General features: G+C 34.1%; 2 long non-coding RNA genes across 5 annotated transcripts; both read left to right on the top strand.

The window, feature by feature from the left end:
* The first annotated feature begins 281 nt into the window (after positions 1-281).
* On the top strand, positions 282-13,973 carry LOC147846323 (uncharacterized). Its single transcript, XR_015478433.1, has 3 exons — positions 282-1,585; positions 1,777-5,155; positions 12,966-13,973. It is a non-coding gene; the product is annotated as an uncharacterized LOC147846323 (long non-coding RNA).
* LOC147846324 (uncharacterized) lies at positions 5,164-12,089 on the top strand. Of its 4 annotated transcripts, none has more exons than XR_015478428.1 (11): positions 5,164-5,346; positions 5,626-5,763; positions 7,032-7,065; positions 7,228-7,257; positions 7,349-7,418; positions 7,505-7,532; positions 7,827-7,896; positions 8,258-8,302; positions 9,276-9,406; positions 9,485-9,616; positions 11,811-12,089. It is a non-coding gene; the product is annotated as an uncharacterized LOC147846324 (long non-coding RNA). The 4 variants fall into 4 exon arrangements; XR_015478427.1 differs by having other exon boundaries at positions 9,273-9,406; XR_015478430.1 differs by lacking the exons at positions 5,164-5,346; positions 5,626-5,763 and adding an exon at positions 5,904-6,581 and having other exon boundaries at positions 6,741-7,065.
* Positions 13,974-17,978: the final 4,005 nt, after the last annotated feature.

The following is a 17,978-nucleotide window of genomic DNA, read 5'->3' as shown; positions in this document are numbered from 1 at the left end:
GAATTAAGCAGACCATTCGTATTTAAACTATTAGTAACTTTGAATAATCACTATACTATCTAAATAGTATATTAAGTTTAACAGGCGAAGGACTATCCCCTGAGATATCCTTTTACAGTCTAAGTATACATGAATTAATGCCAATGTGTTAATCTGAGCTCTAAAGACATCGTATAGTGTGCCGCAATTCTCCGTCTACCGTGTTTTAGTCCGCTACTAACCTGTACAGGGGCTTGTGGTGTTATGAAATTACCACAATCTACTAGAGATAATAACACGAACTCTGTTTGAATAATTCAAAACATAACAATTTATTAGTCAGGAAAATGTATTATGCCAATTCAATCAGTCAATTCATAAACAATCAATACAAAACATCACATTATCAAAGATAAATCCAAGATGAAAAGATGCATACCTGACTTCAAATTATAAATAAACGTGAAGAGTAAGCTCCATGTTACGGGCTGATCTGGGTAAGCAGAATCGCCCTGAGCCTTTCTCAAACCTTACCTTAAGTAATCCAAGAATTACCTCAAGGAAAGGGGTGTGTGCATAACAAAAGGCATTCACATTTAGTGCTGCCTGTGGAAAAGTCACACCCTTTACAGTGGTTCAAAAGATGCCTGAAGTTATATATTTATTGACAGATAAAGTCACTTTGGTTAATCTAGAACATTCAAACATTGAAATGACCATATGTGTGAGTTGGGGTGGTTGAAGTCGAATTTCAGCAGACTCAGATGCAAATGCAGCAGGAGCTGGTTTTTCCCGCATTCCCACCTGCTGGGTTGTGGAGTCAATTGTCTCTGTTTTTAGCTCATGTTTGAATTGTCAAAGACATAAAAAAAATTTGAAATATCTCAACTCTTACAATATATATACACTGTTGAAGCCCCTGAATTATTAGCCCCCCAGTTTATTTTTCCCCAATTTCTGTTTACATTTCTAGTTAAATAATTACATTAAGAATAGTAAGCATTTTTTGTATTACAGGTTTTCTAAAATGTTTTTAATATCTAAATATGCAAATTAAGCATTATTTAAATGAATATTATGCACTAATTTGCATACATTTCCACCACAATAATCCGAACACAGGATGAATACATAAATAGTGTCATTTACTATTATTGATTCTGTCTTATTCTTGACAAAATATATATTAAACTTGGAAGATTTTGGCCATTTTGTGTCGTGATTGTTCGTGTGATACAAGACTTCCCAAACATATTTGTTGGGCTAAAACTTAGTAAACACAATAGGGGCAATTTAATTACAAATTTGCAACATTTTTTTGATGTTCACATGACAATCAGGTAAACAAATAAAACTTTTAATTAATTTAGTGTTCAAGTATTTGGTTTTGATTACAGTTATTTATGTAAATTTTAAATTGTTATGACTGAATAAATGATCTCAGCCCTAGTTTTTGAAAATGTTAAGTACGCATAAACATTAATAACAAAGAATGGAATGTATTTTTTCTTTTTATCTTTGTGATTTTATTTTAGATTAACATGGTCAAAGGTAATCTGAAAGTAATCAGACTACATTAAGTAACATTAATCAAACTACATAAAATGTGTAGTCTGTATTAATTTATCAACTACAATTTTCAATTTGTACCTCAGCTACCAGTTATGGAGTATGATTTCCCCATTGTCTACCCAGCATTATATACTGTACTATATCTGTATACTATTAAATATATAAAAAAAAATAAATTACCATTTAAACTAGATCCATCTACGATGTTTATTCAGCTGCAGGCAGTTTATTATAGTTATGCAATGCACACAAACACTGTACGATCCACTAATATCAACATTTTGCTTAGCATGTATTTGAACTGCAAACACACCAAATGCTTTTCAGTGTAAAAATACATATGTAACATTACATCATATGTACAATATTACACAAAATGTACATCAGAAACAAAAACTGAAGCCTTATTTAAAATTAAACACATAATTCAGCCATGGGAGTTTTAAATGAAATATTTATTTAGTTGTGAACTAAGCACTGAGCGATTCTTGTTTATAAGAAATACAAGCAGCAGTCAGTCAGTCACTTCTGATCACTCATAAAGTGTGTATTTATAAATTAAATTTGTTGTGCAGATTACAAATCTGACATTTACCGCATTTTAGTGTCCACTTAAAAATAAATCAGTTTAAATACCCTAAATTTATCCACAGCTTACAAGTAACGTTTATGCTTTAAATGGCTTTAACAAATATTTAAAGTTTATTGGTCCTCAACTGGAGCTCAATGAAATTCTCTGTAAAACACAGACTTGGAAAGTTTTACTTATTTCACTTATTTAAACTTTGTAAAGCAACATAAACCTAATTTTTTCAGACTTCTTGGATGAAGACAGGAGCTGAGAGAATGAAAAATCTCTTGCACATGTGGTTCTTTAAATCACAGACAGGGCCTGGAAAACACTCCCATCCATGTGAAAGATTCCCATGGGCCCTAGCAGGCACGTACTGTAATATACTGTATAGCAAAATCATGCATTCAGGCAGTAGATGCCGATGACGTGTCTCACAGCTGGCTAGCAGAACCTTTACACTACTGTCACGTCCATGTTGAGCCTCATTTTAAGGCACTCCAGGTGAAAAGGGTCAGAACATTTAATTGACATTAAAAGTAATCACCAAACTTCTCCAGTTGATTTATGACATTTACAACATAATTGCAAACACTTTTTTTGTATTACTTGTTTCCTAAAGTACAGTTCATCTGCAAAGTATTCATAGCGCTTCACTTTTAAAAAATTTTTTCCCACAGTTTTTTATGTTACAGCCTTATTCCAAAATGGATAAAATTAATTTATTTTCTCAAACTTCTATACACAATACGCCATAGTGACAATGTGAACAAAAAATTTTCACATGAATTTGACATTAATTTCCCGTTTCCATTTTCACAGAAATCCCATGTACATAAGTATTCACAGCCTTTGCGGAGAAGCTATAAATTGAGCTCAGCTATAATCTGTTTCCAGTGATCATTCTTGACAAGTTTCAGCAGCTTAATTGGAATTCATCTATGGTAAATTCAGTAGATTGGACATGATTTGAAAAGACATACACCTGTCTACCTAAGGTCCCAGGGTTGATAGTGCATGTCACAGCACCTCCAAGACAGGATTGTCCCGAGGCACAAGGCTGGGGAAAGTTACGAAATCATTTCTGCTGCTCTGAAAGTTCCAATGACCACAGTGGCCTCCATCATCCATAAGTGGAAGATGTTTGGAACCTCCAGGACTGATCTGAGCAGAGTGATCGGGTGAGAAAGGTCTTAGTCGGGGAGATGATCAATGACCCAATGGTCACTCTGTCTGAGCTCCAGCGTTCTTCTGTGGGGAGAGGAGAACCTTACAGAAGGACAACCATCTGTGCAGCAATCCACCAATCAGGCCTGTATGATAGAGTGTCCAGACGGAAGCCACTCCCTGCCTGGAATTTGCATCTGAAGGACTCCCAGACCGGAAGAAACTTAATTCTCTGGTCTGATGAGACTAAAATTGAACCCATTGGAGTGAATGCCAGGCGTTACATTTGGAGAAAACCAGGCACCGCTCATCACCAGGCTAATACCATACCTGCAGTGAAGCATGGTGGTGGCAGCATCATGCTGTGGGGATGTTTTTCAGCAGCAGGAACTGAAAGACTAGTCATGATAGAGGGAAAGATGAATTCAGCAATGTACAGAGACATCCTGAATAAAAACCTGCTTCAGAGTGCTCTTGACTTTAGACTGGGGCGACGGTTCATCTTCCAGCAGGACAATGACTTAAAGCACACTGCCAAAATATCAATGGAGTGGCTTCACAACAACTCGGTGAATGTCCTAAATTCTATTGAAAATCTCTGGAGAGATGTCCACATCGTGGCTTCCCATCCAACTTGAATGAGCTTTGAGAGATACTGCAAAGAGGAATGGGCAAAAATTCACAAAGACAGGTGTGCCAAGCTTGTGGCATCATATTCAAAAAGACTTGAGGCTGTAATTGCTGCCAAAGGTGCATCAACAAAGTATTGAACAAAGCCTGTGAATACTTTTTTCACATTGTCATTATTGGCTATTGTGTGTAGAATTTTGAGGAAATAAATGAATTGAATCCCTTTTGGAATAAAGCTGTAACATAAAAAAAAAAACGTGAAAAAAAGTGAAGCGATATGAATAATTTCCGGATGCACTGTATGCACATTTAGTCATTTAGCTGATGCTTTTGTCCAAAGCAACAAAAACAAGAAGATACACTTAAAAAAAAAAAAAATGTTTTTTTCTTACTTAGTGAAGAAGAATTTTTTCTTGACAAGCAAAAAATATTGTCTTGTTTTCAGAAATAACAAGTTAAAATTAGGTGAGCTTTTCTTTAAAACAAGTAAATAATCTGCCAACGGTGTAAGCAAAATAAATTTATTTCCAAGCAAAAGCAAGATTATTTTGCTTAGCCCACTGCCAGTCCATTAATTCATTAGTTTTAAGGAAAAACTCACTTTTGATTGACTTATTGACTTGTCTCGAAAATGCTTCTTATTATATGCATTTCTGGATGTTTAGACTAGAAACAAGACAAAAACTATACGAAAGAAAAGCATTTATCTGCAGTGAAGGAATCTGAGGAGATAATATATTCATTAAATTTTTAATTATAGTCATATTTAAAGGGATTCACTGCGCACCGAAAAAAATAACACAAAAGTGATATTTTGAAGAATGTTGGATGCTGGTACCTAACCAACGACTTCCATAGTACGAAAAAAAATACTGTGGATGTCAATGGTTGCTGTGATCTCCGTATTCAGCTCTCATGCTGTATGTCTTCCACCTGCTGTAACTTCATTAATCACCCTGAAGTTCTCGGTCTTCATGGTTCTCCCGCGGCTGCAGACGTAGGAATCCCCCTCTTCTGTGTAATGGGAGAATCCTGAGAGGGTCCTGGAATGTCAGTGGAAATCCTGGACGTGATGAGGTCTGATTTCTGCAGATCATTAACCATGTGTTGATTCAGCTGCTCCTCTATGAGCTCTGCTTAACAGCGAGTTTTAGATATGATGCTGTGAATAATAATCGAAATATTATTATATTCAGAGACTTTAGTATCTAATCATCTCAAACTAACTATTCATATGTACACTGTAAAAAAAATCTGTAAAATAACAGTTAAATGACTGTATATTTTAACGGATTTTTTCCGTATACACGTATTACGGGTGTTTTTCCGTTTATATACATTTTCGAATTGCATTATGGGAAGGGGATCGCAGCTCAGGCTGCGTTTGATGGACATCGGGACATATTTCTTCCTCTGTTTTTTCCCTGGTAAGTACGATTAATAAAACATGTAACAATATTTTAGTTAAAATACTGCTTTATTACATTTGTATCGTTATTTAAAATGATTTTTGTCTTGTCTGAAGCGGCCATGGAAAGTACAGCAGTGAATTACGTTTAATATTGTTAATAAGATCGACTTTATATCATTAAGATCAAACTGAGCTATGAGTGGTTAAATGTAATTTAAACAAGCATTAATCTAATGAATTTTTACCTTTTTATGCGTTTTCCTCATCAGTAAATATGATATCTGTACATTTACAGTTGTTTGTCCGTATTTTTCTAAACTGCCGTGCGCGGGAAGTGATGTGACGTCCCAATCACCCACTCACTCCCTCTGCACCTGCGTGAGTCTGACTGGATTAACGGTAAAACGTCAGCTTGTCTGTGAGAGTGTAAAAGGTATGTTAATTATTTAATAGAAATATAAATTTTTTCTTTGTACAGTGCATTGAACAAGGGATAGCATTCAAAGTTTGTGACACTGTGTAGTTTGGTTGATATATAGTGCTGAAGGTGTATATCGATGACTGGTTAACGTTACCTTTAATGAACCCTAACGTTAACCTGTTTCAAACGCTCGTAACACCTGACCGTCTGTGTTTGTTTGCATATTAATAACTAATTTCATATTTTTACTGACGTTATCAAATGTTAGCTTTAGTTTGACCGACGTATTAAGGCTGTGTGACCGAGTTTCAGTGGAACAGCTTTGCTGGTTTTTAAGTATAAGTTAGACCCGCGTGAATTTGAGGCATTGTGTAAATCGGTATGAGGGGAAATACACACTCATAAAGTTATTATTAGTGGTGGGCCCTTATCAGCATTAACGTGCTGCGTTAACGCGAGACTTTTATCGCACGATAAAAAAATATATCGCCGTTAATCTATTCTCAACGTTGGGTTGGGAGCTGAGTGACTTTCATACTTTGGTAGTTTAGCGCGGATGTATACCTGACCGGTGAGCCGTCTGACAAACAAGTGCCCTTATGAATCAAATCAGCAGGATGCCTGACTTTTAACTGCAGTTCGGCAGTTTCACTTTAACTCATAAACATTTCATTCATCCCGCGTGACAAACTGGGGTAATAGACGCAAATAAGAAGCAAGAACTGATGAGAATGTTATGGAATTTAATAACGCTCGCCAAATGGAGCGAAAAAAAAACTTCCGCATTTCGCGACGTGTGTTTGTGTGTACAGAGACAACAGAGTGATACAGTAAGTGTGTGACATTTAAAATTGTATATAGGGTTTACACTGTCATGCGTTTTAGGCCTCAAATACAACGTGTACCTTAAAGCACACAATTAAATGTTTGTTGTAGTCGCGTTGAACTGTCATAGATATTATACTTATGAACGTCTTGTCAACTTGCAGATTCAGCCAAGTTCACTTTTAAGAACCTCAACAGCTGCTAATATGAAGATATAAAGATGAGTTGTTCTTCCACAGTCTTAAAATTCTTCAGACTAACTGTCAGTTCGTATCATTATAGCAAATAATACTTTCATTACTATTAGGAGATCAGGAGTTTTATTTTAATGAAGCCTTGATAATAGAGTCAACTACACATGGTGTTATCACAAGTGAAATCTTTTTATGTAGATTTTGAGTCTGAGTGTTTTGCACATATAAGGTTCACTGATATTTTGTTTTGTTGACTTCCAGGTTCTTTCATTTTGGTTATAAGTACATGGTACAGGTAAATTCTTAGAATCAATCCAAACTGAATTTGAATTGATATGGACAAATGAAATAAAATACGCCCGGGATTTTAAATGTTTTCATTTTTTTATTATTCACAATGTTTTTGAAGTTTGAATGTATACTGTCTCAAACTGAATGAGTGATATTTTTGTTGTAGGTGTGTTGGTGTAAAAATTAATGCTGACTGGTTAGTACTGCATTTTTAACCATAAAAATAATGATTTATATTTAGCATTGCATCTATTGTCATTTTACCAAGAATGTGTTTGCTCTTTCAGAACTCAGGCAGTTGTGCTGGACCTTCTGTACCTTATACAGGAGATGACAGTAAACTTTGAAGTTTAAGAGGTAAAATGTTCAGCGTTTTTTCTGTTTGATTTTGAGTGTTTTTTTATATGTAAGGTTCACTGATATTTTGCTTTGTTGACTTCCAGGTTCTGTCATTTTGGTTATAAGTACAAGGTACAGGTACATTTTCACAGCAATCTAAATAAAAATCTTAAATCTTACGTTCAATCCAAACTAAATTTCAATTGATATAGACAAATGAAATAAAATACACCTGGGGTTTTAAATGTTTTCATTTTTTTATTATTCACAAAGTTTGTAAAGTATAACAGTAGACTACATGTTGCATGTTTCAAACTGAATGAGTGCTATTTTTGTTGTAGGTGTGTTGGTGTAGAAATTGATGCTGACTGGTCAGTACTGCATTTTTATAAATAATACAAAAAAAATATGTTTTTGCTCTTTCAGTACTCAGGCAGTTGTGCTGGACCATCTGTACTTCATACAGGGGATGACAGTAAACTTACAAGTTTAAGAGGTAAAATGTTCAGCGTTTTTGTTTGATATTAATGCTTTTATTTTTATTATTTGGCAAAACCAATTACTTGTACCTATATTTTTACTAAGTGTTTACATGAACACATTTTGCTTCAGTAATTTTGAAATTTTGTTAACATGTATTCAAACTAAAAGTACTGGGTTGATGTGGGTGTTTTATCTGGGGTTTTTTAAGCTGCTACTGTAATCTGTTAAATGAATAAAGCAGTTATTTATTATTATTGTTATTTATTTTTTACAACATTTAAAATGTTACAAGTTTTTTTATTTTGGTTATGTCTGTTTAAAATGATAAGGAAATAACTGGTCCACTGCTGAATCTCTTTTCTTTTCTCTCTTAGCCACCTGATGATGAGAAAGACATTTTCAATGTAGGCATCTTGATGGTGAGCCAGGCCTTCATGCTGATTTTGTGATTGTTTAATCTATTTATCGTGATTGTAATAACATTTTTTCAGGATGCAAAACTGGCTAAAAATCAACTTTAAATTTTAACATTAATTGTATGATAGTGTGGTTGATTTAACATTTTATTTAATGTTGGGTTCATTGTAAAAAATGATTTAATTTTGGTTGAATAAATGCTGATTTTGGGACAGTTTTTTCTATTTATCATCATAGAATTAGCATTATTTCAGGGTGGAAAACTGCCTAAAAATCAGCGATGACTTTTAACATTGTTTCAATGATAGTTTGATTGATGTTTTAACATTTCAATGTTAATTTAACTTAGGTCTGCTATCTGGAAAAGAACTCATTTTAAAAATGCAAAAAACTTATGAATGTGCCACTTGAATTTGGTATCACATGTAATTGGCATTGGCATTCCATGTTATGGAATTTAACTATGGCAAATAAGTGAGAGGAGATGGAAAGCTTTGATGTCTACACGTTTTCCTGAAACATTTGCAAGGACAATTCTTTCTTGCATAAAGATAGTGGAAAAGAAGAAAAAGTATAACAAAATGGTTTGTCGTTCTTTTTATTTTGTTTTCTTTCCTTTATTGTTGTTTTTTGCCTTATTTTTGTTTCTGCACTATATTTATTTCTTGTAATATTTGATTAAGTAAATATATTTTTTAAAAATGTCTTTTAAATTATGTAGCAGACATGTATTTGAATAATTTTACATAATAATTACATTATTTATAATATTATTAATAATATTAATAATTTAACATATAGGTGTGCATATATGTACCCATATATGTACATATAATATAGGAAAACAGCCAATTTTATATGTGTCACATATATCAAAAACCTATATTAAACCATATGTTTATATAGGTTCTTTCCATGTGGGCGTGTACCAGACCCAACACACAACTTACTTTTCTTTTCTTTTTTTTTCAGAAGAAGAGTCCACAGTCACAATAACAAGATCATTGAGCTGTCCCCTAATTGTGGTCAGCTACCTGTTTAGTCTCTTATGTGCTAAACATTATGTAGCCTAAGGAAGCAGCCCTGACTCTGTAGTTTATATGAAGGTATGTTTTTACATTTTTAAGTTTATTTCATTTTTACAAGACAAGTAAGGTGATGCATGTTTGTTGTATTTAAAACAGGAGCATGCTGAGTAACTATCCAGAACGTAGGTCCAAAGCAGAAAAAAGGGCACCAAGCAGAAACATACCATCTAAACTCCTTCGATTCCTGTCAGACCAGAAAGACTTTGAGAATCCTTGGAAGATTTAAAGGTAATTAAGCACACCGGTAACACTTTATAATAACTAAACACTATTGATTAATTTATTAAGCATTAGAAAAAAGTTCTGTTAAGCATTGACTCTAGATTAATAGACCTTAGTATACAAGTTATAACTACAGCTGCAAATGCTGTAATCTTGACTTATAAGCACATCTATAATGTGCTTAATTATTTTGTTTTCATATTTTGTTAATGATTAATTTTTCATAACTAAATTTAGTATCGCATTATTTACAAACCAGTGATTTAAGAATAGTTGGTGTGTTTTTTTTCTAATCATTCAGAATGTTTAAGTAAATGGTTAACAAACTATTCAAACTAACATTTATATATCTTATTATTCAGGCATATAGTAATAGTTGGGCAGCACAGTGGCTCAGTGACTAGCACTGTCGCCTCACAGCAAGAAGGTCTCTGGTTCAAGTCTCAGTTGGCAATTTTGTATGGAAATTGCATGTTTTCCCCGTGTTGCCGTGGGTTTCCTCCGGGTGCTCAGGTTTTCCCCACAGTCCAAAGACATGCGCTATAGGGAAATTGATTAACTAAATTGGCTGTAGTGTATGAGTGTGTTTGTAAATAAGTGTGTATGGGTGTTTCCAAGGGCGTACTCATGCTATGCAGAGTTACCTTGAAACTGGAAGCGTGCTTGTCTCCCCGACGACCCGCACTCACATTGCATTCGAGCCTGAGCACGCTTACGTCATCGATAATGTGCTGTTCAGTTTAACAAGTGCTCTCACTCAGCACAGTGGAGATTTCTTTATATTGTTATATCGTTTTAGTTGTTTAATATGCAGTGACACGCAGTCAAATATTTCGCCGAACAGATCAGCCACTTTTGACGCTCATAAACAATCAAAGTCATCGTGCTGCAGGTACTAGGAGGTTTGCTAAAGGTGCAGCTGTTGTGCAGTGAGGGGTTTGTGTCTTTTGTGACAGTTTGCAAGGGACGGTTTGATTTGGATAAATTAACCACTATTACTGTTCAATAAACGCAAACTGTCGTTGATTATTAAATACGCAAACCCCTTACTGCACCACAGCTGCGCCTTTAGCAAACCTCCTATTCCTGCAGCACAAGGAATTTATGATTGTTTGTGAACATCAAAAGTGGCTGTGCTGTTCGGCGAAATATTTGACTGCGTGTTACTGCATCCCAAACGACTAAAACAAAATAATTTAAGAATTCTCCACTGTGCTGAGAGAGAGCACTTCTTAAACTAAACGGGGCATCATCGATGATGTAAGAGTGCTCAGGCTCGAATGCAATGCGAGTGCGGGACGTCGGGGGAGACGGTAGGGAGGACAAGCGTGCTTCGGCCTGGTTCAAGGCAACTGTACATAGTGCGAGTACACACTAAGCTGAAGAAAAAAACATGAATGAATAGTAATAGTTATACTTGTATATAAAGTATTAAAAAAAAGTATATAAAGTATATACAATATTTTAATAAGTGCTTTTGTTAACTTCATCCAGTTTTGTAGCCTAAAGTGAGGATTGTTTATGCTTTGTAAATCCCCTTATAAATCACAATTAAAGGTTCAGTTATATTCTAAAAATGAAATTCATTTTATTGTATTAAATAAAAAATAAATCTTATCTAAAATAAAATTACTGTACAGTTTAAACATAGCTAAATAACACTGAAATGTTGCATCGTAATATATCATTAAATTATTTTATTGTTGTTTTATCCAGTTTTATGTTATATTTTGGCACTCCTGCTATTCAGCAAGGTTTCATATTTACAGTAATTACATTTTTTAGATAACACTGTAATAATTTATTGTTCATTTAATACTGAGCCTTTAACTGTCGTTTATAAGGATTTATAAATCATAAATAATCCTCACTTTAGATTAGGCCACCAAATTGGAAGAAGTTTTGTAAATAATGCAATATAATATAATATAATATAATATATATATAAATTTTTTTAATTTTTTTTAAAATATAAAAATAGTCATGTAAAATCAATCATTAAAGTTTGTTAGCACAATTATTAAGCACATTATAAATGTGCTTAAGTCAAGATTACAGCATTTGTAGCTGTATTTATAACTGACTACTAACATCTATTAATGTAGAGTCAATGATTAACAGAACTTTTGATATGCAAGGAATCACCCCAGTTGTGAGTGAAAAGTCATTAGTAATGTTTTTTTTTTGTTTTGTTTTACAGCCATTGAAGTATCAGTATTGGAGAGGAAGAAGACCCAGTTGTATCGTCTGTTTCCTGCCATCTTGCAGTTAACCTGGTTTCTTAATGTAAAGTACTTGTAATTTGCCCACTTGTCCTTAATTATCTTGAAGCTAACATTTAAAACTAATTTGCTATGAGATTATTTGCCAAGACCTCTCACTGTGTGATTCACATGTCAATATGTATTATTGTGTGTATAACTGGCTATTTGGAATTCAAATGATTTGTATTCATTAAAGAATCTGTTTTAATTGCAAAGTTGTTTTTGTACTGCTTCTCTACACATACAGTATAGAATAAATGTTTTGTTTTACTATTGTAAATCATTTATAGTGTATTTCCCATATGTATATGTTTGTCCTTACCAATTGCCATTTCTATGCTGCTTGAAGAGCATTAAATTAGTAAAATAATTATTTTTTGCAGTAGGTATCCCATTAAAACAAAGAATCTGTTCATTTTTTCACTGTAGGTATACTATTAAAACCCAAAAAACTCTCTTTACAGTAGGTATACTATTAAAACACAAAAAAGTGCTCTTTTTACAGTAGGTATACTATTAAAACACAGAATCTGTCTGTTTTTTTACAGTAGGTATACTATTAAAACACAGAATCTGTCTGTTTTTTTACAGTAGGTATACTATTAAAACACAGAATCTGTCTGTTTTTTTACAGTAGGTATACTATTAAAACACAGAATCTGTCTGTTTTTTTACAGTAGGTATACTATTAAAACACAGAATCTGTCTGTTTTTTTACAGTAGGTATACTATTAAAACACAGAATCTGTCTGTTTTTTTACAGTAGGTATACTATTAAAACACAGAATCTGTCTGTTTTTTTACAGTAGGTATACTATTAAAACACAGAATATTTCCGCTTTTTTACTGTTGGTATACCCTTAAAAACACAGAAAATAACCGTTTTTTTATATAGAAAACCCTTAAATTACTATAAAATGGTTGGTTATTTTACAGTAGTTTAACTGTCAAAAAACGGATATTTTTTTGTTTTTTTAATGTTGACACACTGTTAATTAACAGAAGTTTTCCGTTTTTAATTTACGGTAAAATATTTGTGTAATGAGCTGCCAGTACATTTTACCGTTTTTTTACGGAATTTTTTTTTAGAGTGTAATAGTGTTATGTTCAAATATAAAATAGATCCATGCTGTGATATTTACAATGTTTGATTTTTTTATATACTACATTTAAAGAGTTTAAGAATGTTGTTGTAGAAAGTACTAATTCCCTGTGTTTGTTTTCTCGGATATAATTGAACAATAATATTTTAGAAATATGAATGTACTTAAAAATAAATTATTTCTAATTTAATATGGGGTCACTGGTTCAAGCCCCGGCTGGGTCAAGCCCAGGGTCAGTTAGCATTTCTTTGTGGAGTTTGCATGTTCTCACCGTGTTGGTGTGGGTTTCCTCTGGGTACTCTGGTTTCCCCCACAATCCAAAGACATGCGGTACATGTGAGTTGAATAACCTAAACTGGCTGTAGTGTATGTGAGTCTGTGCAAGAGTGTGTGGGTGTTTCCCAGTGTTGGGTTGCGGCCAGAAGGGCATCCGCTGTGTAAAACATGTGCTGGATAAGTTAATAGTTCACTCCGCTGTGGGGACCCCTGATTAATAAAGGGACTAAGCCGAAAAGAAAATGAATGAATGAATGAATGAATGAATGAATAATTGAATATGTTTATAAATGTAATTTAATCCTGTGATTCAAAGATGCATTTTCAGCACCACTTATGCAGTTTTTCAGTGTCACATGATCTTTCAAATGATTATTCAAAATGTAATTTGGTTCTTATTGTTATCAATGTTGAAAACAGTTGAGTTGCTTCATATTTTGAGGAAACTTGACGACTTTTTATAAATCATTGATCAACTGGGAGAAAAAAAATCTACTTAATGCTTCCTTGTTCAACATTTATCAAACATATAAATATACAAATTAATATACAATAAATAAACAAAGTGTGTGACACCATGAATTTATTAATTTATTCTAAGCTATTATCTCCAGGCATCCACACAGCTAAAGTAGTTCCAGGCAGGTCTTCACCACATTACAGTTACATATCACTATGCTAAAGGATTTAAGTTATTAGGTATAACTGTCAAAAATCGAGAAAATCAAGAAACAAAAAAGAAGTGGAGCGTGCTCGTGGAGAGTGGTCTTGCCAAGTTACCTTGGAAGAAAAAACTCGGGAGACCACGAGAACACAGAGCGCGTCCTATGAGAAATAAGTTGCTGCGTTCTTCCTGATGGACACATGACCATGCATTTATAACTAAAAATTATTTAAACATTACAGCAGTTATACAAAGATTTATTGTTTTTTTTTTTTTTTAGCCCTTTTCAAAATATATACTATGCATAAAGACTTTACAAATATACTTTGCAAAATACAAATAAAACTAACTTCATTCATGGTAGCTAATGTTTAGTTTTTCACCATCTCGTTTAGGGAAACTCCTGAGATTAATGAGTTATATCTCTGAACTTTAATAATTAATCTAAATGCAATGCTTCCCACCTCCTTTATTCAGGCGCAATGACTTCTGGGAGTTCTACAGCGAGTTCGGTGTTCAAGTCTGTCGATGCGTCCTCAATATCAAGAACACATCCGGCAGCTTTTACGCATCCTCCGTTCTTGCAGTCTTGAGTTTTGGAACTGAACTTTGGCAGTTGATGATGTTGAAGAAAAAAAAACCCCACAAAAAACCACAGTACATGTGAAATAATCAACTCCTGCCCATTTAATTATTATAAAATAATGCACATTATCATAGGTGTAACAGTCAGCTCGCTACACACCATTGTCACATCACTGCCTCGGGGTTTCCATAATCTTTCTAAAAATTAGCCCATTATCAATGTTTCATTACTTAAAGTAAGGCGACGCAGTGGCACAATAGGTAGTGCTGTCGCCTCACAGCTAGAAGGTCGCTGGTTTGAGCCTCGGCTGGGCCAGTTTGCGTTTCTGTGTGGAGTTTGCATGTTCTCCCTGCTTTCGTGTGGGTTTCCCCCACAGTCCAAAGACATGCGGTACAGGTGAATTGAGTAGGCTAAATTGTCCGTGGTGTATGAGTGTGAATGAGTGTATATGGATGTTTCCAGGGAATGGGTTGCGGCTAGAAGGGCATCCGCTCTGTAAAAACGTGCTGGATAAGTTGGCGGTTCATTCCACTGTGGCGACCCCGGATTAATAAAGGGACTAAGCCGACAAGAAAATGAATGAATGCATGAATGAAACGAAACAAAACAAAACGAAACTGTTGTACATCAGTCTAATAGAATGGTCATCAGCATCAGAGGCCTCTTAGGGGACCGTCCCAGACCTTTTCCTGTTCAGTCTCTACACATCTGGTTTCAGATACAGGCCTGAAATGAGTCATTGTTGAGTGTATTGTGTGGGAAGGCATGGTAGAGAAAGCTTCTGCCTCATATCCTACTGAAGGAAATACTAAAGATTCTTTAATAAATATGATTTTGACTGCTGAATATTTAGACATGGATCACTGGAACTTCTCACAATGTAACTGATTGTTTGCAGAGACAGTATTTGAAGATGTTGTTCAAGGATGAAAGTTACAAGCTACAGAAAACACCTGGCTAAAAACAGATTGTAACGTTAGGAGAAAAGGTGGAAAAAGTAATGAAATACAGCAATAGCAAAGTTTTCAATACAGTGCTCATCATAAATGAGTAAAACCCATTTTAGATACTTTTATCCATTTCTCAGTGAATATAGATAATATATTTTGAAGCATTTGAATAAAACATCTTTAGAAATAGAAAGATTAAACATTTAAATGCATGTGAAATATTAGATTTTTTTTTTAAATCAACATAACATTACATAACATAAATTTGGGTGTACTAATTTTGGACCTTTATCGTAAGTTAAATTTGTGAGGGGTGTACTCATATACACACTTAGTGTGATGTAATATTTGTTTGTTGATTTTACCTGGAGAGTCTTGCGAATGCTGACTAAATAGTTTTTTGAAATTACTGCAAAATTATTTTTAGTTTAATAAGTGATGCAATGCTTCACAGATTCCAACTTTCTTTTTTTTGTGAATATGTTCTTTTACATAAAACCTGATTTATAATGTAGTTGAGTAACATTTATTAAAGATGTCATACAGTATAATGCAAATTTTATGAGGTCATTATTTGTTTATTTGGTGTACTATTGTAGGTTATTTTTCACGTACACTCTGGCAGCCCTTCTATGTTCTGTTGTCTGTCTGAAATGCTCTGGGGCGCGTTTCTGAAAACCAATATTAGCCAACTAAGGTTGCAAGTTCTGTCATTACAAACATAGTTTGTTGATTCGGCGTTTCCCAAATCTATCATTCAAACGAACTTTCGTAAACTGCCAGAGCCTTGCAAACTTGTTTGCTTGAAACTACACCTCTTGAGCTGTGGTTAGCAACTGGCTAATTTTATGTTTATGTTCCATCTCTAAAGCTTGTGAAAACAAAAGATCATAGCACACATTAATGCTTTTAATTTATTGTAGGTTCTTTAGTAATCTGTACTGTATATGACATTTCTGTAGTGGTTTGCATGTGTCCAGTTGTAAAAGTAGACTTTTCAAAAAATAAATAAACTACTTAATACTAATAATAATAGTAATCATCATCATCATCATCATTATAATTATTAATATTATTATTAAAGTATAGGATTTTTTTATTTTAATAAATAATAAATATTACATTTTATTTCTTAATAAACAGCCGTATTATTTATTTATTATATTATTTATATATGGGATTAGAATATGTTTTAGCTTTTGTAAGTGATTTTATGTTTTAGAATAGAATATGTAATATTCTCAATACTATTTGTAAAGGAAACATAGGCCCTATATGTGGCATTTACATATATTTCAACTAATATGGAAAGCGAGTGCATGTTTTTATCAAAAGTAAAATTGGATTTTATTTTAAATGCGTGTTTGTGTAAAACAATATAATTTGCACAAAGAAATTATGGGGTTCTTCTATAAAGAAGTTGTTTCCACCCCATTTAGAGCATCAATATGGCCGTTATACATTATAACTAATGTGGTTAAAATGATGGATCTGCGTCGGAGAAACTACAGGTTTTGGGAACCACTACATCATTCTTTTCCCAAACAATGCATTGTACTATTACAGTTTAGCCACAAGTTACGTCGATGTTTGAGAAACGCACCCCTGAATAGGTTCCAGTATCTTCAAAGCCCCCCAAGCCAAATTTTGAAACTGCATGTTGTAAATGTAACGAACAAGCTTCTAAATTGTTAACACAGTCACTCACGGTGTTGGTTTTAGTTTGAGACTAGACAATGTGGATGATCGAGAAGATCTCAGTCAATCATTAATTCACTCATCCATTTTCTTTTCGGCTTAGTCCCTTTATTAATCTAGGGTCGCCACGGCGGAATGAACCACCAACTTATTTAGCATGTTTTTTGTTTTTTTCACGCAGTTGATGCCCTTCCAGCTGCAATCCATCTCTGGGAAACACCCCCACACACACTCATTTACACTTATACACTACGGACAATTTAGCCTACCCAATTCACCTGTACCGGAGCACCCGGAGAAAACCCACGCGAATGCAAGAAGAACATGCAAACTTCACACAGAAACTGCAACTAACCCAGACGAGGCTCGAACCAGCAACCTTCTTGCTGTAAGGCGACAGCACTACCTACTGTGCCACTGCGTCACCCCCTCGGTCAATCAATCAACTTTATTTATTACAACCAGGAGGCTGCCCAAAGTGTTTTACAGCATTAAAAGCAAAATTAAACACACAAACACACAAGATGGTAAGAACACTATGGCCAATAAAAGTTTTGTACCACCGTATATAGAAGCAAGTCTAAATTAATAGGTTTCAAGGTTGCTTTAAACAGTGCCACATTTGTGATGATGCCAAGTTTTAAAGAGAGGGTATTCCACAGTTTTGGACCTACCACTGCAAATGAACAATAACCTTATTGTTTATACCTTGATCTGGGGACCTCCAGCAACAACTGGCCTGCTGATCAGCCAGCCGTTGCCAGCATGACTTGATCAAAACATTTTAAAATTATACGTTTTTATTTTGTATTTGGTGGCATCAGGCT

This window comes from Danio rerio, chromosome 2 (assembly GCF_052040795.2).
Source record: "Danio rerio strain M-AB ecotype USA chromosome 2, GRCz13ab, whole genome shotgun sequence".
NCBI lineage: Eukaryota > Metazoa > Chordata > Actinopteri > Cypriniformes > Danionidae > Danio > Danio rerio.
The sequence above is the reverse complement of the archived record's forward strand: the minus strand, read 5'-3'. Positions and strand labels throughout refer to the sequence as shown.